This window comes from Stegostoma tigrinum, chromosome 5, assembly GCF_030684315.1.
Source record: "Stegostoma tigrinum isolate sSteTig4 chromosome 5, sSteTig4.hap1, whole genome shotgun sequence".
Classification (NCBI taxonomy): Eukaryota; Metazoa; Chordata; class Chondrichthyes; order Orectolobiformes; family Stegostomatidae; genus Stegostoma; species Stegostoma tigrinum.
Genome location: NC_081358.1, coordinates 111,173,614 through 111,199,121, shown reverse-complemented (window position 1 = coordinate 111,199,121; position 25,508 = coordinate 111,173,614). Strand labels below are relative to the sequence as shown.

The following is a 25,508-nucleotide window of genomic DNA, read 5'->3' as shown; positions in this document are numbered from 1 at the left end:
ATTAAAGGGCCCAGTGACCGCACTGCACAGACAGTTTGTAAACCGACAATGAGAAAAAATTGGCCACATTTTCTCACTCAGGGGCAGAAATTTTAACTGGGCTTCTCAAACAAACTAGGAGCTGAAATGGGATTTTTCCAACAAAGATGCAGGCATGATGGGACGGCTTCATGAAAATGTTAACAAAGAAACAACTGAAGCAATCTGACTACACAACTGAAATAGGTTGTTTAAATTTAAGTGACCGCCCTGGCCATTGAGCTCATTTGGCAAAACTGGAAACAAGACTTATAACATTAGAACAATTGTTCCATTGTGTCTGGATCTCTGTTTCCTCCCCAGTTCATAGAAATATTCATTTCAAAACTGCTACAGAAGGCAAAACTTTGTCACCAACCTGATGATGCAGATAAACTGAAATTCTATACATTAAAATACTATTATATATTAATTGACTACTCATGAACACAGGATGTGGAATTTCAACAAGATTTAAGAAATTTCATTCAAAAGCGAGAGGATTTGTCAGTCAGTGTCATGTGTGCGATGTGCTATAAAGAGCACCTTTTGGAAGAGGGTTGGAGAGAACATTATGTAAGAAATACTTTGGGAAATGCTTATCACTTGTACAGTGAGAAACCTACTTCCCAAAGTGATCATCACAGTGAGTGCTGTCTGAAAATGTGGACAGCAAAAGCAATATCTTTATAAGACTTTCTTTGATCTCACAAAGGCCTTTTACTCTGTCAACCTGAAGGAATTACCAAGTGTCCTCTTCAAATTCATCACCATTCTCTGCCTGCTACATGACAATATGCAAGTCTTGCTCCTCACCAACAAATCCAGTACATGTGCACAATGGGTTTTAGCAGGCTGTGCCATTGCATAAACTCTCCTCCATCTTTCTCATTGCAACATTCCACTCCATATCCATGCAGCTTCCTGCTGGAGTGGAGTTTCTCTACAGGAGCACCTGACAATTTAGTCACATCTAGACTATATAACTCTAGAATTAGAAAAAGAAGAATGTGCAGGGCTATAGGTAGAAGGCAGGAGAATGGTACCAGTTCAATTGCTCATTTGGAGATCTAGCACAGACATGATGGGCTAATGGCCTCCTTCAGTGCTATAATAATTCTGTGACTCTGTGATCAAACAGGTGCTTTAGAACACAGAGAGAACGCTGCAGTGTTAGAGGAACCATGACCTGCATTTATAAAACTTGTCAAACCCATTGAGTGAACAGCATTTATGTTCAAAAACAACCTATTTACTTGTATCATTTGTGAGTGCACGCTGTTTGTGGTTTAGCTCATTGATTCTGTGCATTACTACAGCGAATACAATTGCATCTCAATGGGACTAAATTGGACGCAATAAAAACAGAAGTGGTGGTGGAGCTCAGCAAGTCTTATTGAGTTTGTTTCTCTCTTCTAAGATGCTGCTAGAACCTCTGGCACAATCTGTTTATATTTTTGAACTCCAGCATCTACAATACTTTGCCTTTATTCACGTAGATGTAACTTGCTGTTTGGACATCCTGACAGTGTGAAAAGTATAATGTAAATGTAAGCTCTTTCTTTAAGTGATACTCAGCAACAAGAGATAATCTAACCATCTCACCTTGACATTGAATGGCACTACCATTGCTGACTTTCCCAGTAGCAACAACCCCAAGGGGTTACTGTTGACCAAAACAGAACTGAACTAATTGTATAAATGTTGTCGCTAAAACAGCAGCTCAGAACTCCATGGTAAGTAAATCACTTCCTGGCTCCCTGAACAGAACTGTACTGTGTTTCTGACTAAAAACAAAAACAAAAAGAACTGCAGATACTGTAAATCAGGGGCAAAAACAAAGTTGCTGGAAAAGCTCAGCAGGTCTGGCAGCATCTGTGGAGGAGAAAACAGGGTTAACATTTCGTATCCAGTGGCCCTTCCTCAGGTTTGCGTTTGTGACAGTGTATGTACAAAGTTTCTTTTTCACAAATAAAATATATTTTAAAATAAAAGAAAATCTCAGTTGGTCTTCCAGAACAAAGAGTTGACCTTGACCGAGTCTTGCAGACTGGCACATTCCAAGGTCTGGCACTATGTGCTGAGGGACTCACTGAAGCCTGAGGTAGCTGCTGCCAAGGCACAGTGAGAAAACACCACTGTCTGAGGTCTTCCTGCTGAAGGTAAATGAGGGTCTGTTCTGCTACTGGACCTTCCTTGTGTCACAAATGCACAAAAATATAGTCTGATTCAAGCAAGTGATGCCTTTGGTTTGTTTGGATAAAGCCAAACTCGAATGTTCGTTTGTTTCCTTGATATGCTATTGTACAGAACTGAACTGCATTTGTGACTTGTGACTATGAATGTATATAAAGATTTCTTTTATGTATAATAAACAAAAATGCCTCTGACTCCCTGAAGCTAGTCCAATGACAAGGCACAAGTCAAGAGAGTGAAGGAACACTCTTCACTTGCCTGCATGAGTGTAGCTCCAATAATATACAAGAAGATTGACATTAGCTAGGATGATTGGCACCACGTCTACAAACATTTACTCCCTCCACCACCAATGCTCAGTCGCAGCAGTCTGTACCATTGACAAGGTGCCCTGCAGAAATTTACTAAGGTGTTTTATAGTACCTTTCAAACCTACTACAACTATTATGTAGAGGAATAGGTTATCAGGTACATGAGAATACCATCACCTGCGTGTTCCCTTCTCCGTTGTACACTGCCCTGATGTCAAAATATGTCACAATTCCTTTCAACTTGCTGGGTCAAATGTTGGGCCTTGATCCTAACAGCATTGTGAATGTACCTACATCAGATACAGGAAGGCAACTTACCACAGCTTTCAAAAAGCAATTAAGGATTGGCAATAAATTCTGGTCAAGCCAGGAATACTCTCATATCCCATCACTGAATAGATAAACCTTTATGTATTATTACTTTAGTACAAATTGAAGCTACTTAACAGCCAAGTTATCAAATGTTTACAGTAAATCGGTATCCTGTGGTACATTGTATTGTATTGGTACAAGATATCAGAGCACGACTATCTGCACACCCAGATCACACATGGTTCTGTAATGGTAGTTACTTGTGATTCCACTTCTTGGTGGAAGAAAAGCAGAGCTGATACTCAAGTCCAGTGTGTCTTCTGGTCTTGCTAAGGTTGTGAGAAGCCAACACTTGGTCTGACTTGAGAATTAATAAATGGTCTGGGCCAATTTTCCCCTCAGTGAAGCTGACCTGAGAAGGAGTTAAACAAAACCCAACTACTTAATCTACTATTTTGGATGATGTAGAGCGGTTTTAATTTCTTCTGTCAAATGCACAGGAAACATTGTAGAATGAATAATTAAAAAGAACATTATTTCATAAACAAACCATTCGCTAATCAAAAACAGACAAGAGGGCATAAATCGAATATCATTATCAAACTTAAGGGAAGTCATTTTACACAGATGAAGTCACACCCCAGAAACAGTAATGGAAGTAGAATTCGTCTTAGCTTTTAAAGGAAAGTGGGTCAATGTTTGAAAATTAACAATATTGAAAAGTATAGGGAAAGCACAGCAAGTTAAAATCAAATGGATAGCTCTTGAGGAGTACAGTGGAGTGGGCAAAATGGTCTTTCCACAGTATCGTACAATACAACAGAGGCTCTTCAGTCTGTTGAGACTGCACCACCGAGAGATACTCTACTACCTATGTTATTCCCACTTTCCTGTACCAGGCCAACATTGCTGCACCATTCTGAGGCACTAAAATGTCAACTGGTGCAAAGGTGATACCTGTCCGAATCCAGATCAGGAGTTGAAAAACAAGGTAGAACCTGATTTTACTGAGCCAATGCAGAATACTATGGGTGCTGCTGATCTGAAGAAGATGAGCTGTATTGAACTTGAAACATAATCTCTTTATCCCTGCTCCTACAGGTGCTGCTAGTCCTGCTGAGTTACAACAGCACTTCCTGTTTTTCTCTCAATTGTACAAAGTCTATGCTTTCTGCTTTTCAATGTTGTTTTGGTGGCGTGAATTGTTGAATGTGGGCTGTTGGGAGTGAGCTATCACATGAACAATTGGCAGAAGTAATCCCCGAGAGCCTGTTCCGTTATTCAATGAGATCATGGCTAGACCAAAGAACAAAGACCAAAAAAACAAAGAAAATTATAGCACTGGAACAGGCCCTTTGGCCCTTACAGGCCTGCGTGGATCCAGATCCTCTATCTAAACTTGTTGTCTATTTTCTAAGGATCTGTATTCCTCTGCTCCCTGCCCATTCATGTATCCGTCTAGATACATCTTAAATTATGCCCTCGTGCCTGCTTCTACCACCTCTGTGGGCAATGCATTCCAGGCCCCCACCACCCTCTGCGCAAAGAACTTTCCATGCATATCTCCCTTAACCTTTTCCCCTCTCTCTTTGAAATCATGATCCCTAGTTCTGAGTCCCCCACTCTGGGGAAAAGCTTCATGCTATCCACCCTGTCTATAGCTCTCATGATTTTGTAGATCTCAGTCAGATCCCCCCTCAACCTATATAAATAACCCTAATCTACTCAACCTCTCTTCATTGCTAGTGCCCTCCATACCAGGTGACATCCTGGTGAACCTCCTCTGCACCCTCTCCAAAGCATCCACATCCTTTTGGTAATGTGGCGATCAGAACGGTACACAGTACTCCAAATGTGGCCGAACCGAAGTCCTATACAACTGTAATACGGCCTGCCAACTCTCGTACTCTGTCTCCCGGTCCGATGAATGAAAGCATCTTGGCCATTCTATCGACCTGCGTTACCACCTTCAGGGTACAATGGAACTGAATGCCCAGACTTGATTTTTAATTTGATTTTAACCCCAAATTCAAATATCCACAGTTCCACCCTATAGCGATTGTAATGAGATCAGCCAGGTGGACCTTATAGTACATGAGCTCCCTGATTGGGTCTGTTAATCTGGTCCAGTCAGGGAGCCCTGGTTAATAGATATAAACAGGAGTATCTGACATTTTGACACCCTGAGATCTAGCTCTGAGGGAACTGGACCAGTGTCAAGGACTTCCCACGTGTATATAAAGGGTGACTTGGTGATAGGACGCCAGCCTATGTGGAGTTATTTCATGCACAATCCATTCACCCTCTTACTTAGCAAGAATCTATCCACCTATACTTTAAAAATATTCAAGGGCTTTGTTTCCACTGCCTTTTGAAGAAACAAATTCCAAAGACTCAGAATCCACCGAGAAAAAAAAACAAAAATCACCTTATCTCTGTTTGAAATGGTCGACCTTGATTTTTAAGCGGCAGTGAAATTTTCCTCCAGAGGATGCATTCGAGGGAGTACCTTTGGCAGATTGTAATTGCATATTCCGTGAGCTGCAAAAGAAACAATGGAGCAATGCTTCTTCCAGCTGAAAACTGCCATAAGGCTAGTTAAAAGTGAATGGTCATCAATTCTGCAGGGCATCGATATATTTTCCCCAAGCTTGGTCTGTTGTGATGTCCTTTTAGGGGCTTCTTTCTGTCACTTTGTGGTACAACAGCGCTTTGATGTTCGATTGGCAGCTTGGCACAGTGCCACTGAATCAGTTGTGTGGGTGAAATCAGGTCCTGCCCTCCATATGCAGATATGCTCAGCCAAAGGAGGTGGTACATGATCTTTGTCCCAATAATAAGATGGCAGGTTATCTGCTTCACTGCATTTGTGTAGACTGCCAGTTGTCTGGGCCCAAAAGTAAAATTCTGAAAAGCAGCTATGTGTTTGTCTGCAGGACAGTTTATAACTCTTGCATTTTATTGAGTACATCAGCTATGAGTGGGAATTTTATCCTGTGAATTCCTTTGCAACATAATATACAGTTAATTTTATTTCTTTCTCACATCTTCTCCATTCTAGCTGCCACATCATCCGAAGATACATCTGCTTTTTCTCAGCTGATAATCACTTTATTTTTCAGCCTCTGAGTTTTAGTGAGATTATTCCTGAAGATAACTGTGACCACGAGCAGGAAATGATCTGTCAGATGCTACGAATTGAGCGTAAGGGAAATGGACCTCGCGCAAAACCAAGGAATTGTGAAACATCATTAAAAATAAAAGCAAATATGCTTTCATCTCACTTTAATAGCTCATTTTAACCTAGCTCTGCAAAGTGTGACTAAAGAGCTGCATGGTACATGCACCATACCAAATTGACAGCCAAGAAAAATGCTATTTTTGATGTACTGTGACACATTTTGATGCAACTCGTGGCAATGTTGGAAGACACATGTAAAAGTTTGGCATGTAAAGATTGTACCATCCAGCCCCACACTCCCATCTGTTAACCTTTCATTTCCTGACTCTATGGAAGATGCTAGAAAGTACAACCAAGATCAAAGCGCTCATAAGATCAGTTAACATTAAAAAGGGCCAATTTGTGGCAAAGCTATGTTTTCTGTGACTTCTGATTCTCCCCAAATTGCAGAGCAATTTGCACTGCACTACTGTCGGCTCAACAAGTCCAAAGGAATTGGTCTGTGAACCTTCTGATTGAAATGTGTTGGTACACCAGCTAATGCAGAATTTACATTCTGTGAATTAATCCCTCTGCAGTCATTTGAGGCAGGTAACTGATGCCATAAGGATGTTGTTTGGGGCTAAGTTTGTAATCCTGCAAGATGGCAGCAGAGCAGGGCTCCTGAGCTGGAGCTCGTCCATTCTGATTGCTCTTCTTTGTTCCTTTCTCACTTTTCTTTTTTTTAGGTTTTTCGCTCTGCTTACCATCAGGAGGGAGCGGCAGCGACACCAGTGGCTCGGGTCCCAGAGTGGAGACTTTGCCGATTGGCCATGAGGTAGTTGGTGTGCCCAGGCAGAAGTCTGGCGGTTGGCGGTGTGGTCCTGGAGCGGCACCAGAGTGGGACTCTGGCAGCCTGTGGCTGGTGAGCTGGGATGGTGGTCGGCAGTGAAACAGCAACACAGAGGCACGGGGGTTGACAGGCTGAGCCCAGCGTGGGGAGAGATATTGAGCCGTTGTGGGGAAAGCCCAGCAGGAAGCGGCTGCAGGCCTAAGGGAGGCTGCGGCTAAAGAAGGACTGTAATTTGGAACTTCTAATTTTATTTCTTTACTTTTCTACTCTTTACCTAAGATATTGCGGAGGTGCCTTCTGCCTGAGATGGTGCCATGAATTGTGACATTGTACACTTTTTGCTGTAACCCTCTGTGCCTTGAATGCTCATGACAATAAAACCTAATTCTAATTCTAGTTCTAAATCTGCAAGGTGCAGAAGGAGAACAATCAGTTCTGGAATCTCTCAACCACAGGTAGTAAGTTGTTTCGAAGGAATTATTTTAATGCCATCCCTGACATTTGTAACTCCTAATTGTTGTATTATGCAACGATTCAAATGGTAAAAGACAAACTAGACAGGTTTTTTATTTTATCTAGCAACTCTGGTTTTCCAACATCATAGAATCATAGGAAATATTAACAGGAGTAGGTCATTTGGCCCCGCCATTCAATAAGATCACGACTAAGGTAATTGCTGCCTAAGCTCTAATTTCCTGTCTGTGTCCTATAATCTTTGATTCCTTTGACAATAAACTGTTTACTTTAACTTTAAATATATTCAATGACTGAGCCTTTGCCTGGGGAAGAACATTCCAAGGCTGAAGACCCAGTGACAGCAGTAATTCCTTCTCGTCTCCACCTTAAATGGGAGACTGGTTATTTTTGAACTGCAGCCTCTTGTTCTAGATTTCCCTCCAAAAGAAACATTGCCCCCCCGACATCTAACCTATCAAGCTCCCCTAGAATCCTACATGCTTCAATAATATTACACCTCATTGTTGTAATCGCCAGTAAGTGTAGGCTCAACTAACCTTCCTCAAAACAACACCTTCACCCCAGGAACCAGAATAATGAATCTTTTCTCGGCTGTGTCCAATGCAAGTATATCCATCCTGAAGTAAAGCGACCAAACCTGTCTCTAGTCACTTAGGTTCGATGTCATCAATATCCTGTACAATTGTAGCAAGGCTTTGACAATCATAAAACCCATCCTACCTGCAATAAAGTCCAAAATGCCACTTGTTATTCTAATCACTTACAATGTGGCTTACGAACAAGAACACACATTTACTCTCTGTAACTGTAGTATTTTGTGACCTTTTTCCATTTATTTAATATTTTGCTCTCCTATTCTTCCTGCCAAACTTATGTATTCCCACATTTGTTTTATTCTTACATGGGATGTGGTTGTTACTGTCAAAGCCAGTATTTGTTACCCAAGCCTAATTGCCCAATGGAATGATTGGCTCTTTAATCTATTTCAGGGGGCAGTTATGAGGCAAATATTTTGCTGTGGATCTGGAGCCATAGAGTCATACAGCATGGAAACAGACCCTTTGGTCCAACCAGTCCACGCTGACCATAATCCCAAACTGAACTCATTCCACCTGCTTGCACTTGGCCCATATCCCTCCAAATCTTTCCTCTCCAAATGTTTGTTAACTGTTGTAATTGTACCTGCATTCGCAGCTTCCTCTGGCAGTTCAGTCTACACACGAACCATTCTCAGTGTTAAAAAGTTGCCCCTCATGCCCTTTTTAAATCTTTCTCCTCTCACTATAAAAATATGCTCCTTAGTTTTGAAATCCTCCATCAAAGGGAAAAGACCCTTGTTATTCATCTCATCCACACCCTGCGTGATTTTATAAAACTCAGTAAGGCCACCCTTCGGCATCCTATACTCTAGTGAAAGAAGTCCCAGCTTTTCCAGCCTATTTTTATATCTCAAACCCTCTGTTTCTGGCGACACCCTGCTAGGTCTTTTCCAAACCCTCTCCAATTTAATAATATCCTTCTATAGCAGACAACCAGAATTGCACACTGTACCCCAGAAGAAACATCATCAATATACTGTATAAACTCAACATAATGTCCCAACTCCTAGTGAGCAATGAGGGCAAGCATGTTAAATGCCTCCTTAACCACCCTGCCTACTTGTGAGATAAATTTCAAAGAGTTATCTACCTGAACCCTTAGGTCTCTGTTCTACAACACCACCTAGATCCTTACTATGAATTGCATAAGCCCTGTCCAAAATGTAGTACATTTATCCACTCTTCAGTCCAATTGATCAAGATCCATTTGTAATCTTAGATAATGTTCTTCACTGTCCACTATACCACTAATTTTGTGTCATCTGTGAGCTTAGTAGCCAGACCTCCAATAGTCATACGTAGATCAGTCGGGATAAGGATGGTCAATTTCTTTCATTTAAGGGCCTTTGTGAATCAACTGTATTTTTTTTAATGACAATCAACAATGGTTTTAGACCAGCATTATTTATTATGATACATTATTTTATTAAATTCACATTTCAACATCTGACATAATCTGAGTCAAACCCAAGTTCCCAGAACATTGGGCTTCTGTATTACTATTCCAGGAGGTACAGATACGCCTATTTTCTCTATTTTCAGCTCACCTATTTTCTCAGCTTAGACTTTATTATCACTTATTCAGCTTTTCTTCTGTCCTGGCTAGCTATCCTTAAACTCCTTGTTTGCCTGTCCCCTTCATATCTTTCTCTCTCTCTCTGGGCTCTATCTCTACCTTTCTACTCGCTTGCCCTTTCACCACCACCTCTTCCACCCTCCACTTTGGCTTCAGCACAGATACCATTTTTTCTAATGAAGAGTCACTGAACTCGAAACATTAACTCTGCCTTCTTCCCAAAGCTCCTGCCAGACTTGCTGAGTTTCTCCAGAAATTTATGTTTTTGTTTCACATCTCCAGCATCTGTGGTTCATTGTTTTATTTAATCCTATTGGTTTTCCCAGTGCTTTCTCTATAATGATCAAGATCCTCCCTCCCTTCAGGTCCTGGTCATGACAATAATGTCAATTCAATACTTCAGGGCTCAGGAATATTGAAAATAAGCACTTCTTCTCTCAGATCATCTGAAGGACAAATACAATGAATTTTAAAAAAGAGATAGTAGGAACTGCAGATGCTGGAGTATCTGAGATAACAAGGTGTAGAGCTGGATGAACACAACAGGTCAAGCAGCATCAGAGGAGCAGGAAAACTGACATTTTGGATTGAGACCCTTCTTCAAAAATTTCTGAAGATGGGTCTAGACCAGAAATGTCAGCCTTCCTGCTCCTCTGATGATGCTTGGCCTCCTGAATTCAAAAACCAATGGCGTTATAACACCTTACTTGTTTGATTGTTTCTTGTAATTTGTCTTACCTTTGCTTTCCACTGTAAATTAATGCTCTATCTTTCCCTCACTTTATTTCTCTTCCTGACATTTTTTTCTGTCATTCTCTCTGTTTCTATCCTTGCCTTCTGCTTCATTGATTAAAGAGAGCAATCATCGAATATGACCATCATGAGGTCTCAGACGCAACAGTGTCATTATTGTATTGTCAACTCACATTTCCAGTCATTAGCAGCATACTGTCTGGAGGTCAAAGTTAAAGTACAAGTCATGTGTCTAAGTGCCAAAAGAGATATTGGTAGAAATCCCAGAGAAGCATCATGACAGTTTGAAGGTGACCAGTTACTCACCTTCCTGGAGGCTTTGCTTTTGCTTGGTCTTAACTCTAGCGTAGGAATCCCTATAGAATTTCCAGGGCCTGGAGTAGTTTGCGCATTCTTTATATGACAATGTTTCAGCACCTACATGTTTTTGGAAAGTCAAAGCTAGCCATTGAAACTGGGGCTTGCCTAACTGAGGGAGAAAGAGAAGAAAGGGAAAAGAAGTGAAGGAGGAAAATGGAGAGTAGGGAGGTTTAAAAGTATGTAAAAAGGGTGGAGTATGCATTTCAGCAAAAAAGAAGAGTGGAATAGTAGGCAAAGGATGTACTGAGTCCATCTACAAGTGAGTGAAATAAGTTTGGGAGAGAAACGTATAGGTGTGTATGAAACACAGGGTGTTGATGGAAATGAGGAAAGGAATTTGGTCTGAATAGCTTTGTGCGTGGCTTTGTCTGTGTGGATATGTGTGTGTGTGTGTGTGTGTGTTCAAATAGCCAAGGTAAATGTAAGCAATTTTTCTTAATAAGTACTTCTGGACAATTTATGATCCAGACAGCACATACTCTGGCTTGATTTTACAATATACATATTGTTCTGAAGATTGCATTTTAAAGAGAAAAATATACTGAAGAAATGATTGCCACATCAATTACAGCTTGTGCATTTCATTTAGAAGGCATGATAAAACAAACACCAACACTTTAAGTATGAGAGACAAGTACATTTGCAATAATGGATCTCAGATTAAATAACATATTGAAATTAAACATCTGTTTTATCGCTTTGTGTATCCAAATGTGTGTGACATTCTGAACGAGCAAATCCTTATGATTTTCCTTTAAATTAAAAGTTTCACTAGTTCCTAATGGTCAACATTTTTTATGTTTGTTACAATCACTGCTCCCACTTCTTATCTATGAATGTTATTCAATACAAGAGTTGGCAAATTGTGGTTGTCATTTGCAATTCTTAAATCTGTTCAGTTATATCTGTCTGTGGCATATATTGGGCATATGAAGAAAGTATAAAAAGGCACAATAACAACTTAATAAATGATAATTAAAAGTTCAGTCTACCTCAATTACAATTTATCTTCTGTTGCCACTTAAATTCGTCCCATATATTTTATTAATTGAACACGTAAATTATGTTTTCTGTGAGTGACTCTTGTCCGTGGATGATGTTTATAAATACTGAATTTTTGTCTTGCAGCTCCTGTTAGTTTTTATTTGAGTTAGTTTCAACAAAAATGTTCTTCAGTTACAGATGGTTGTTGACTCCTGTCCCAGAATCTCTCACCCCTCTAGAATCATCCTAAAACGTAAGAACATTCTTAACTTCCACTTCCACAACATTATTTACCTCCTCTGCTGTTTTTCTCCGAGAAACTATATTTTTTCATCCGATCTGATGTGCTTCATCAATTCTAAAGTGAGGACAATAACTAAGCTTGTGAGGTCTCCTGTCTAGTACTGCGCCCTACTCTAACCTCAGCCTCCATTTGCTGGCTGTTGTCTCCTGTATTTGCTCGTATCAAAACCTAGTTTCAGGCAGATGAAGTTTAATTGAGATAAATGTGAAATGCTGCATTTTGGTAAGGCAATTCAGGGAAGAACCTATACATTTAATGGTAAGGTCCTGGGGACGTTTCGAAACAGAAATCTGGGAGTTGCAGGTAGACAGGATAGTGGAAAAGCTGGCTGGTACCCTTAACTTTATTGGTCAGTGCATTGAGTACAGGAATTGGGATGTCATGTTGTGGCTTACAGGATGTTAGTTAGGCCACTTTTGGAAAACTGCATTCAATTCTGGAGTGCCTGCTATGGGAAAGATGTTATGAAACTTGAAAGGGTTCAGAAAAGATTTACAAGATGCTGCCCGGTTGGAGGGTTTGAGCTGTAGGGAGAAGCTGAATAGGTTGGGGTTAATTTCCCTGGAGTGTCGGGGGCTGAGGGCTGACATTAATAGAGATTTATAAAATCATGAGGGGAATGGATAGGGTGAATAGTCAAAGTCTTTTCCCTAGGTAGGGGAGTCCAAAACTAGAAGACATAGGTTTAGGGTGGGAGGGGTATGATTTAAAAAGGACTTGAAGGGCAACTTGCTCATGCGGAGGGTGGTGCATGTATAGAGTGAGCTGATAGAGGAAATGGTGGAGGCTGGTAAAATTATAACATTTAAAATGCTGGATGGGTATATGAATAGGAAGGGTTTAGGGGAATATGTGCCAAATGCTGGCAATTGGGACTGGATTCATTTAGGATATTTGGTCAGCATGGATGAGTTCGAAGGGCCTATTTCCATGCTGTACATTTCTAAGACTCTTTATAAACTGGAAGCATAAATTAGAACATCATCATCATCAAAAGCCCTTATTGTACCTTTGAAACTGTCATCCCACCACTAAGTCATGGACAGCCAAAGTTTTCGCCAACTGAATCCCAGCAAGACTAATGTTGAATTTCTCAGTCCTCAACCAAGTTGACTGCACTTTTACTGATTTTGAGCTGACTTTTGTCTGTCATTAAGGTTCTATGTTTCTACCTCTGGGATCTATTTACTCCTGACCCTGTTTCTTCCTTTCTGCTAATGAAATTGTAATTCAGGTTTGGAATCTCCAGGACTTCCCAGATGTTGCCTATACCAACTTGTCTTCTACAAGTTCCGCTTCATTCAGACTTCAGTTCTCAGGTTCCAATGCTTAACAGTGATAACTCCAACACTCTCCCAACTCTGGCAAACCACTTCACTGGTATCAAGACCTTCATCTTTACTTTCATGCATGTTCGTGATTTTATTCCTTTTTAACTTCTACCACCGTATGCGCTATCACTGCACATTGCACCTTGAATAATTTTGTGCTCTTCCTCACTACCAGTAGCTGCTCACTGCAGTTTGCCTCCCGAAACCACTTTGCCACATTATTCCTCTCCTCTTTTTAATAGTGTGTTAAAAACTTGAATTATGGTTTTGGTTTTTGACTTATCCTTCCCATGCTGGGCTTGGCTTCCCTTTCCTCCTGAAAAATACTGAGATATTTCCTTTCCACGAAGGTGCTAGAAGAGTATACATTGTTGAGCTTATAGCTGACAATCTGCACTGTTCCGTATCATTTACCTCAAAGGTTTCACTACAGATGTTCAAAACTGCATTAAATTTTCTACAGGTCAGTGGAAATGATTAAAAAAAGTTTGGAAGATTACTGACCTTACTGCCGTCATTAATAAAAAAAGAACTATCTGCACAAGTGCTATTTTTAGATATAGGATTTAAAATATGTGTTTATAGTAAAAATCAACAGCAAAAGAAAAAAATGGACAGTATTATTAGCGTCTCTGTGAGAAAGGTGGGTTGGTAAAGTTACTCAGGGTGGGAGATTACAGAGACAATGTAATGCTGCAAATGGACATGATAAAGTAAAGTTAACTGAATCTCCATTATGTTAATGCATTCATTTTACTAAAATGCTCCTGTTTAACAGTCAAACAAATGGGAAAACATCAGATCACTTGCAACACGATTAACATTGAAATTCTGGTGCTGTATCCTGGAATAAATAAGTACATCTTGAGACAGACATTAAAATACTACTTGGTTTATCTGCGATAAAGCTTAAATTAAATCGTTAAAGAACAAGAACTCAGAACGGCTCGAGAATTTCAGTCCCAGAGAAGTGCAAAATCACATTCCTTGATTGTCTTTATAAAACCTTTCCTATAAAGTGAACATTAGCAGAACTTACTGTCAAGCACAGTGAATGCAGCTGGTTCCTTCTGTATTTCAGATGCTTCAGTGATGTGACACACAGGGCATCGTCTTGGACTTGCCTTTGGCTGACTCAGACGTACTCAAGACATGATTTAGAGGCCGTTGACGTCAGATCTTTCCTTTCACTTAAAGTCTGCAAGGCTTTGGTAAAATGTAATGAACTGCAGACTTCCAAGAACAGTAGGACTTACTGAAAGTTAAATTTAAACTGTGAAGAGAAACATGTGATGATTCTAATACAAAAAATTTAAAAGCGACTCTAGTCAAATGAGCAAGAATATTATTTGATGAAAATTAAAATGCAGAATGACTTTTCTTTAAACTGCAATAAACTACAAATACATTCATCAATGGTAAGGAACTCCACAGAAATAGAATATGAGGCTTTGTGCAAAAATAGCACATAACCCTTAAAGTAGCCCTGTTCTCAAGATTAACCGGTCTGGATGAGATTCTGCCAAACTTGTGTGCAGAAGTGAATAATAAAAACAATTCTGAATAAATTTGTACCAACAAAAATGCCCACAGTTAAAATTGTTTTATTTTATTTGAAAAGTTAGTAACAGCTAATTCCAGACTCGCAGTGTCTGTTACAATCTGCAGCATAATGCAAATTTTCAAGTAAACGTTCCACATTTAACTGCCTACATAACTATTGATGTAATGTCATCCAAGTCTTCTATCTAACTCATCCTTTCCCAGGATCTTATCACGCTTGAAATGCTTTGCATCCCTAAGCTTTTCCTTCCTTTAAATAATCTATAGGCTTTCAAAACTCAAAGTGGAGTGGACATTTTGAACTCACCAGTTTGTAGGGAAGTAAATGGCATCTTGCTGAATGTTGGTTTTACAACTTAAATACTTTGGAATAGATTCTTCTCTTTAAATGTTTAGTCAGAGATATATTTAGGGTCAGGTCTTATATTAATGCTTAAACTATTGTTAAAATTAGAAGCTCATAAATTGTCCAAAAGAGAATTGGCTGAATGCTGGGGACAATGAAAGAAGTGAGATCTCTGTTCAGGATCATATATTATCCGTACATAGCAAAAAATAGTTTTCGTTGATATTAATTGTTCCATACAAGCCTGGCAAATAATGTTACGTTTTCAGAGACTTGCGTAGAGATGACTTTTATTCATTCATGGAATATAGACTCACTGACTACAACAGCATGGATTACCTATCCCTAATTGTCCTTGAGAAACTGCTGGAGAGCTGCCTTTTGAAACTATTGTAATCCATGGGGTGTAGGGGCAATAGAGTACTGTTAAGGAGGGAGTTCTAGGATTCTGATCTACTAATACTGAAGCAACTGCAACATATTTCCAATAAAGAATGCTGTGTGGCTTGGAAGACAGCTTGCAGTTAGTGGTGTTTTCAAGCACCCGCTGCCCTTGTCCATCTCAATTAACGTGACCTATATAAAGAAGAAAATTTCCAGAAAAGGGCAGAGGTATCTAATTCTCTCAGAAACTTGATGGTTTAATGAATATTTTGGGAATGCTGGTGGGATGGAAGTTGGGAGTTAGCTGCTTGACTCACCATCGTTTACTGTAATGAGTTGTTCTTTTGATGTTATTAGCCTGGGTTCATTCTGAACCAATGTGGATGACACAATAGGGTAGCTGGAGAACAACAGAGACATCCTCATCTCGCATTATTCACTGCTTCCACTAGTTTCTCTTCATTTGATATATGTCAGTTTATTTGTTCCTGTGACATTTAAACTAGCTGCTTCCTTTTTCAATTTGATGCCAAAGCCGAGGGGAGCATAGATATAGACAGATTCGACACAGGGCTGCATGACTCTATGACTGTATAAACAGCTAAGTCCAGTTATCCACAATCTCACTTGAAACAATGTATCATCCATACAGGGAAGCAGCATGGATTGTGGACAATTCCCATTCCCTAATCACAGGGCATCAGAGCAATGACGTTGAAAAGAGTCAGTTTCTGAAGACAGGTTCTTATATGCATGACGTTTATGACCTCCAAAACTCACCCTGAAGAAGGAATCTTTATTATTTACTTCTTGGTTTAGTATGCGTGAACATGCTATCCAATTAGCTAGAAAGGTTAACGTCCCCTGTGCAACTCATAGGGTTCAGTTAGAAAGAATACATCTAAACAGGGTAGAGCATTGACGTAAATTTTGTTTAAAATACATTCATTTCTGAGCGCTACATTTGAAATCATTAAATTCAGATTCAGACACCGTAAACTGCTTCATCATGATTGACTGAATCCGTTCTCAGACTGAGCGAACATTTGGTGCATTTAGGGAAGAGAATGAAAGATATAAGGCAGAAAAGTCAAGTAAGATAATCATAAAAATTAATTATCGCCTAATCCATCATTGGAGTAGTTTGCTTTTTACTACCCATGAGTGTGCATTCTTTGTCGGACTTATTCACAATCCCCTCCCCGAGGAGACAAGCTCACTTGTGTCAGCTTGCTTGATGGAAGTTGAAGTACAACTGCCGTAGATTGCTGCTGGAAATGAGCCATAATCTTTCAGTTTATTCTTAGCCATCTTTGTTTCCAGGAAACTTTACTAACAAAGGAAACAAGCTGAATTTCATGGGGAATATTAGATAGAAGAGACACAGTCCTGCTATGGATGAGAAAGAGTAAATTGTAAGTTGAGCAATAAGCAGGGTTTGTTTTGGGTCAGATGTCCAACTGTTGGAGAACACTGGTTATATATTAATTATAGTGCTTGGCTTCCTAGTTATACAGATGGATTCTACCCACTATTTACCTTGCAAAGATTTAATTGTTGTATTTAGTTTAATCTTGCCAGGGTATGTTTTAAACTTACTTATTTGAGAAGTGGCTTAGCAGACCTGAGGAGGGTCTTCAATTGCAGGATGCAATCTATGCAGGGCTGGCAAAAAAACTGAGTACTGACAGCAGCATTGAGAATCTCATTAAGGAAGAAGTCATCGCTTATTTCCATTGATAGGAGTTTCTGCACATTGGAGCCAGCAAGTATTTTGCAACATTTTCCCTGAAACCTCCTGGCTCAGTTTCTCAGGTCTCCTGGTTCAGACGTCAGGTGCTAAGATTCATTGGTATGCCTTCAAGCTCACTTGGGTCCAGATAATAACTTTTGCTATAACATAAATATTTAAACTAAAATTTAGAAAATGTTTTCTTTGACAAAGTAAAAACAAAATGGTCCTTTGAGCACTCAACAAAATCAATAGGATGATATCTGAATAATCTCCAGAGTACTTGGATAATTCTGTCCTGTTCCAGTTGTGAGGCGAACATGGAAGCTCTCCGGATCTGATATGCACACCACTTTCTGTATGTTCTGCTTTCTCTGCACAGTTGCTGCCAGATCTGCTGAGCTTTTTCAGCAATTTTTGTCTTTTTTTCTGATTTCCAACATCCATTCTTCTTAGATTTGTGTTTATTGTCAACATTATGTTGTAAATGGATGTGATGGAAAATATACCTTTATTTAGAAGGAAAGAAAAAAACCCATCAAGATCAAAGATAACTGATTAATATTTTTATTTAGAAACCATCTTTCCCATTGCATTCAAAAGGAGCATGGAGGAAGTCATTTTGATATCAGGTTAAAGGCTTCAATATTAATCCAGAAGTATCACAGACTGAAGGGAGATGCAGTTTTGACTTGGGTGGTCTGCAACTAATTGGGAGGAACAGAATAAAAGATATAAGCCTGTACCTCGAGCAGAGAAAATACAGCCTGGACTATTCATGGAGAACAGAGTTGAGGTCTTACTCTCAGTTGATGGCCTGAGGAGTTAAAGCATTCTGGAAGATTTGATTAACTTGGAGTTAGAGAAGAAATTCCTCAGAGTAACCCCCACAGTGAGAGATAGTTCTGGCATTAAGAATTATATTTGGATGGGATTGTAAAAGAAATGAAACGGCCTACAGGAAACTGAGTACAACTCTTTGCTGAGAGGGCTATATTTTCTCAGCAAGTGTGAAGTAACAAGGAACTGTTTATTTCTATAAAGTATAAGTAGCCAATACAAGAAAATGGTGCTTAGCCAATAGGTTTTTCAGATATTTGAGATCGTAAATGTTCTTCAAAATGTGCGATCTTAATGCTCCATCCTTTTAGCCAAGTTGTCAGTCTCTGTGGAGGTTGTAAACTCTTCTACCTCTTCACCCCACCTATTAGCCGTTGACTTCTTCAGCCATCTATTTAACACCTCCAGAGTCGAGTATTCTGTTTTCTCCAGGTTAGCCTACCACCTTCCATGGATTTCAGCTCACCTAATAATCTGCCGTCTATAATTGTTCTACCAAGTATCGTGCTCACCACTACCCCTCTGCTTTCATAATTTGATGCTGGTTTCCAAAAGTAAAATTCCCATTCTTACATTTTAACCCCTTCATGGCATCAAGTCTCTCAGCTTTACCATTATCTCTATCCTTTACCTAACCTCCAATCCCATTCTCCCCTCAGCCCACTCTTGGGTATCATTGTTGTCTTTTCCTCGCCATTTCAAACAGCACTTTCAGCTGCATCTCACATCGTTTCCCCTGTTTAAAATGTACTTTAAACCTACTATTTTGAATGTACTTTTGATTGTTCTCTTAACATTTTCATTTCTTTGATCCTGCTATTGTAAAGTGTTTTAGCATGTCCATTCTATTAAAAATAAAGAGTGGCATTTAATGAAGATGATAGGGGATTTGCCCAGGGATGAGAGATTCACCGAAGCCTTGTTCCACCATTTCCTGAGGACACCCTCAAACTAAGCAACAGTCAGGCACTTTACTAGACAGCCAAATGCCCCCTTGAGATCAGGGATCCCAGGTCCTGCTGAGAATCAGCGACTAGATTCTGTGCAGGGCTGGATGAACACAGCAGGCCAGACAGCATCAGAGGAGCAGGAAAGCTGATGTTTTGGGTCTGGACACTTCTTCAGAAATGGGGCAGGGGAACGGGGCTCTGAAATAAATAGAGAGAGGGGGAGGCGATGGTGGAAAGTGGATACAGGAGCAGATTGGTGGAGAGAAGATGGGCAGGTCAAGGAGGCAAGGATGGAGCCAGTAAAGGTGAGTGTAGGTGGGGACTGGGTTTGGTCAGAGATAATGGAGATGCTGGAGAACCCGAGATAACAAAGTGTGGAGCTGAATGAACACAGCAGGCCAAGCAGCATCTTAGGAGCACAAAAGCTAATGTTTCGGGTTGGGCAGGAGAGGTGGGTGGGTGTGACAGGTCAAGGAGGCCGAGGATAAGGCTAGAAGGTGTCTACCTGTGACTCCACTTTCAAGGAACTACGAACCTGCACTTCAAGGTCGCTTTGTTCGGCAACACTCCCCAGGAGTCCTGTCCCCATTTTGTCCTACCAAAATGCAACATTTATTGAAATTAAACTCTATCTGCTATTCCTTGGCCCATTGGCCTATCTGATCAAGGTCCTGTTGTACTCTGAGATAACATTCTTCACTGTCCATTACACCACCAATTTAGGTGTCATCTGCGAACTTAGTAGCCATACGTCCTCTATTCTAATCTGATTATTTATAAAAGGCAGTGGGCCAGCGCCGATCCCTTTGGCACACCACCAGTCACAGGCTTCCAGTCCAAAAGGGAACCCTCCTCTTCCACCCTCTGTTTCCTACCTTTGAGCCAATTTTGTATCTAATTGGCTAGCTCCCTCGGATTCCATGTGATCTGGCCTTATTAACCAGTCTACCATGTGGAACCTTGTCAAACACTTTGCTGAAGTCCATATAGACAATGTCCACCTCTCTGCCTTAAACAGTCTTCTTCGTGGCCTCTTCAAACAACTCAGTCAAGTTAGTGAGACAGATTTCCTGTCCACAAAACCATGTTGACCATCCCTAATCAGTTCTTGCCTTTCCAAACACATATAAACCTTATCTCTCAAAATCCCTTGATAACAAAGTGTGGAGCTGGATGAACACAGCAGGCCAAGCAGCATTTTAGGAACACAATAGCTGATGTTTCGGGTCTTTTGTCATTAACTTATTTGTAGAATCTCTTTGGATTCTCCTTAACTCTATTTGCTAAAGCTGTCTCTTCCCTCCTGATTTCTCTCTTCAGTCTCCTCCTACTGCCCTTTTACCCTTCTAGGGATTCACTCGATCCCAGCTGTATATACCTACCACATGCCTCCTTCTTTTTCTTGACCAGAGCCTCAATTTCTCTAGTCATCCAGAATTCCCTACACCTACCAGCCTTGCCTTTCACACTAACATAATGGACTCTTATTATCTCATTTTTGAAGGGCTCCCACTTTCCAACCTTCACTTTTCCTGAAAATAGCCTCTTCCAATGAAGTTTTGAAAGTTCTTGCCTTAATGCCATCAAAATTGGTCTTACTCCAGTTTAGAACTTTAACTTCTAGATCAGATCTATCCTTTTCCATCACCATTTTAAAACTAATACAATTATAATCACTGGCTCCAAAAGTGCTCCCCTATTGACACCCCAGTCACCTGCCCTGCCTTGTTTCCCACAAGAAAGTCAAGTTTTGCACCTTCTCTGGTAGGTACATTCACATATAGAATAAGAAAACTTTCCTGTACACACTTAACCAATTTATCTTCATCCAACTCTTAATACTATGACAGTCCCAGTCTATGTTTGGAAAATTAAAACCCCCTACCATTATCAACCCTATTATCCTCACAGGTATCTGAAATCTTCTTAGAAATTTGTTCCCCAATTTCCTGCTGACTACTGGGATCCACTAGTACAATCCCAACATGGTGATCATCCATTTCATATTTCTCAGTTCCACCCAAATAGCTTCACTTGACATACTGCCTGGGTTATCCTCCCCAAGCACAGCTGTAATGTTACCCCTAAACAAAACTGCCTCCCTTGCCCTCCCTGTCTATGCTTCCTATAGCATCTATACCCTAGAACATTACGCTGCCAGTCATGGTCCTCCCTGAGCCACATTTCTGTAATAACTATGATATCCTAGTCCCATATTTCCAACCACGTGCTGCCTTTATCTGCCTAACCTGTTAGCCCTCTTGCATTGAGATGAATACAGTTTAATTTATCGGTCTTACCTCATACTCTGACTTGCTCCTGCCTGCCTTGACTATTTGATTTACTTCTCTATCCAATTGTAACAGCTTCAGACGTATCTCAATTCTCACTATGTCTCCGGGTGCCTCCCCCACCCACCGACTAGTTTAAAGTCTCCTGATTGCTATTAACAAATCTCTCTGTCAGGGTATTGTACTCCTTCCAATTCAGAAGCAATCTGTCCTTCTTATACAGGTCACTTCCCACCCCAGAAGAGTTCCTAATGATTCAAAAATGTGAATACTGGCCCTCTGCACCAGCTCATCAACCAAGCATTCATCTGCTGTATCCTCCTATTCCTATTTTCGCTAGCATGAAGCAATGCAAACAATCCAGATATAACTAACTTCGAGATCAATTTTTTAACCTTCTGCGGAGTTTCCCATATTCTCTCTTCAGAACCTCCCTTTCTCTCCCTTGTCAGAAATCAAACAACGATGAGTCAGAATACAGAAAAGAGGTAGCGTGCTTGGAGTCATGGTGCAATGACAACAATGCCTCTCTCAATGTCAGCGAAACAAAAAAAGCAATCATTGACTTCAGTAAGAAAGGAGGAGGACATGCTCCTATCTGTATCATTAGGGCTGACGTGGAGGGGGTCGAGGGTGTCACCAGGAGTGACGACAACCAACAATCTGTTCTGGGCCTCCCATGTAGATGCGACGGTCAAGAAGACACAGCAACTTCTCTTCTTCCTCAGGAGGTTAAAGAAATTCAGCACGTCCATAACTACTCACACTAACCTCTATGCATGCACCATCAACATCATTCTACCTGGCTGCATAACAGCCTGGTAACGCAACTGCTCTTCCCAGGACCGTAAGAAACTTCAGAAAGTTGTGTGCACAGCTCAGACCATTATGGAAGCCAATCTGCCTTCAATGGACTCCATCCACACTTCCCATTGCTGTGGAAAGAATGCCAACATCATCAAAAACCCGTGGTAATAGTCTCTTCCATTATGCAGAAGTTACAGGAGCTTGAACACACACACACCAAGAACAACTCCTGTTATTAGACTGCTGAATGGTTCTCTCTAATCTCAAATCTAATGTTGACTTTGCTTTTGTGCATCTCCTGTGCAGCCATGACTTTGTATGCCTCGCTCTGTCAAAGCCCCCATGATCTGTATGTCCTTGTTTGCTATGATCTGCCTGTTCTGCTCTTAAAATAAAACTTTTCACTGTACGTAGGTACATGTGACAACAACAAATCAAATGTCACTGGCACCAACATGTACAACAACCTATTCCCCGTCACTCTCCCCTTTGACAATATTCTGCACCTTCTCCGAGATGTCCTTGATCCTGGCACCAGGGAGGCAACGCACCGTTCTGAAGCCTCGCTATCAGCCAGAGAAATGTCTGTCTGTGCCTGTGACTAGACAGTCCCTTTTCACAATTGGAACATGACATACCTGTCATGACAGTAGAGTCAGTCTCCGTACCAGAAACCTGGCTGCCAGTGTTACATTCCCCTGAGAGTCTGTCACTCCCTCCATTTTCCAGAACAGCACACTTTGTTTGAGATGAGGATAGCCACAATAGACTCCTGCACTACCTGCTTACCATTCCCACCTTTCCTTGAGGTAACTAGTCTTCCTGAATGAATCTGTGATTTTTCCAGCTTCCTGAAACTTCCAACCATCACTCCCCTGGCTTCTCTAAATTTTTGATTGCCTTTAATTGTTGACCCAACCGATCTGAAACGACTTGCAACTAAATACATGTCTTTCTCACAGCATACGTACAGGGAGAAACAGAGTTAACATTTTGAGTCCAGTATGACTGCTTCTTTAAATTCTGCCTCCTCTATTAGCACAAATAGGTAATAAAATGTGTGATAATTCATTCAAGATCGTACGGCTTCTGACACAAAATGGAGTCCAACAGAAATATTAAACTGGTCGCAAATTCTCCAGACTGAACTATGTATTCCTGTCAAGTAACTTGCCAAATATTAAACGATTTCTCTGAGGCAGTCATGTTGCTACCAAAACCAACTGCACACAACTACCCCATTATTGGATTCTCTCGAGGCGCTCAAAAGAAAAGCTTCCAAGTTTTGTTGAAAATCACAGGATCGTTGGCAAAGAATTGATGACATAAAATGCACATTGCTGAGAAGGTCGAAAAGACATTGTTGAAATGAAATGCATGCAGATAAGCCCAGTTTGGCCAAAGGAAAAATCTGTAGAGATCTTCAAGATTATTCAGGCTAACAGGTCTACCCCAGAATCCCAGACATCTGGCAAGTTTACTCTTGCAGTCTTTTCTTCAATGTCATCCATCAGTACAGTAAAATGAATTGAATAAGTATTACTGGGATTAAAACAGAACAGTATTTAAGATTTTTAAAGCATTTGAAAAGAATTCTTGCATCATGATTCACTGCGACATGTCGCCTCTCTTTGTAGCAGCATTGAAGATACTTGATGCCATCCAGGAACCAGCAGCCGGCTTGGTTGGCACCACAAGCATGTACTCCCTCCCCCACTGACATTCTGTAGCATTAGTGCGTCCCAGCTACAAGGCGCTGCGCAGAATTTCACCAAAGCTCTTTAGGCAGGACCTTCTAAACCTAATGATCACTTCTAATTCCACGTAGAAGGACAAGGACAGCAAATACACATGAACACCACCATCTGCAATTTCCTCTCCAAGCCATTTACATTCGTGACTTGGAATTATATCACCATTCGTTCAGCGTCGAAATCCTGGAATTCCTTCCCAAGGGGATTGTGGGTCTTCGGTTCAACAAGGCAGCTCACTGGCCCAGCTAACAACTCCCACATCCCACAAGTGAATAAAAGATTTGTGTATCTGACCAGACAAATATTTTTATTCCTGACTCCACAAGGATTAATTGAAGGAGAAATTGCATCTCGCATTGCCCATCTTGTGAGTGAAAATCACCAATTAAGCACCATGCTGTCCAATGTTTGAACTGTGGCAGAAGTATATCTTTGAATATATTTAAAATAGAAGATGATAAATTTTTGATTATCAGTTCCATAAGGGGTTATGGGGATAGTGGGGGTAAAAGGAGCGTTTGATCAGCTATGATTGTGTCAAACACCAGAGATTCCCCAACAAGTTGAATGTCCTACTGTTGTTCTATATTCCACTGTAGCCCATGTTATTCTGGTATCAGGTGTGTCTGCCTGAATCAAGTGCTGAGCTAATGAAAACATGAAACAGAGTATTTTGTTGCCATGGAATAACTAATCTGTCAGCTTCTGATATCCACAAATCACAGTGAGATACTTAAAAGGATCATCACCTCAATTAAATTAAGCCATTAGTCAGTCTTTATTGACTACTGGTGTGCTTTTTCAAAACTTTGGGTCAAGGTTTCACTGGCTTTGGAGAGTCAGTTTTGCATTCTTTGTTAGGATTTGCTTCAGCTCAGTTTTGAAAGATTCCAGGCTTCTGAGTTTGATTTGATTTATTGTAGTCACATGTACTCAAGTATAGTGCAAAGCTTTGCTTTGAGAGCAGTACAGGCAGATCATAGCAAATGAGGGCATACAGATCACAGCGTGCTTAGACAGAGTGTGGAATACAAGGTTACAAGTGCACTGGAGATGTACATAGTAAGATCGCCACGAGCAAGATCGAGAGCCTTTTTCCTCGGATGGTGTTGGCTAGCATGAGGGGATGTAGCTTTAAATTGAGGGGTGACAGATATAGGTCAGATGTCAGAGATAGGTCCTTTACTCAGAGAGTAGTAAGTGTGTGGAATGTCCTGCCTGCAACAGTCGTAGACTCGCCAACTTTAAGGGTATTTAAATGGTCATTGGATAAACATATAGATGATAATGGAATTGTGTAGATTAGATGGGCTTCAGATTGCATTCACAGGTCAGCGTTACATCAAGGGCTGAAGGGCCTGTACTGCGCTGTAATGCTCTATGCTCTATGTTCTATATTCTATGTTCTATGTAAGAACAACATTATTTGAAGTTAGATAAGTCCATTCAGCAGTCAGACAACTGCAGGGAAGAAGCTGTTCTTGAACCTATTGGTGAGTGTGTTCTAGCTTCTGTGTCTACTGCCTAATGGAAGAGGTTGGAAAAGACCGTTACCACAGTGGGAGGGGTCTTTGATGATGTTGGCAATGTTTCCCTGGCAACGGGAA

The 25,508-nt window shown here is 40.6% G+C and overlaps 1 protein-coding gene across 1 annotated transcript in view; it reads right to left on the bottom strand.

Moving 5' to 3' along the window:
• The window catches only part of LOC125451461 (G-protein coupled receptor 20-like), a 35,721-nt gene extending 21,335 nt beyond the window's left edge, over positions 1 to 14,386 (bottom strand). Inside the window, exon 1 of the mRNA XM_048528539.2 lies at positions 14,274 to 14,386. The gene's annotated coding sequence lies outside the window, so the exon portion shown is untranslated. The remainder of the gene's footprint in view (positions 1 to 14,273) is intronic.
• Positions 14,387 to 25,508: the final 11,122 nt, after the last annotated feature.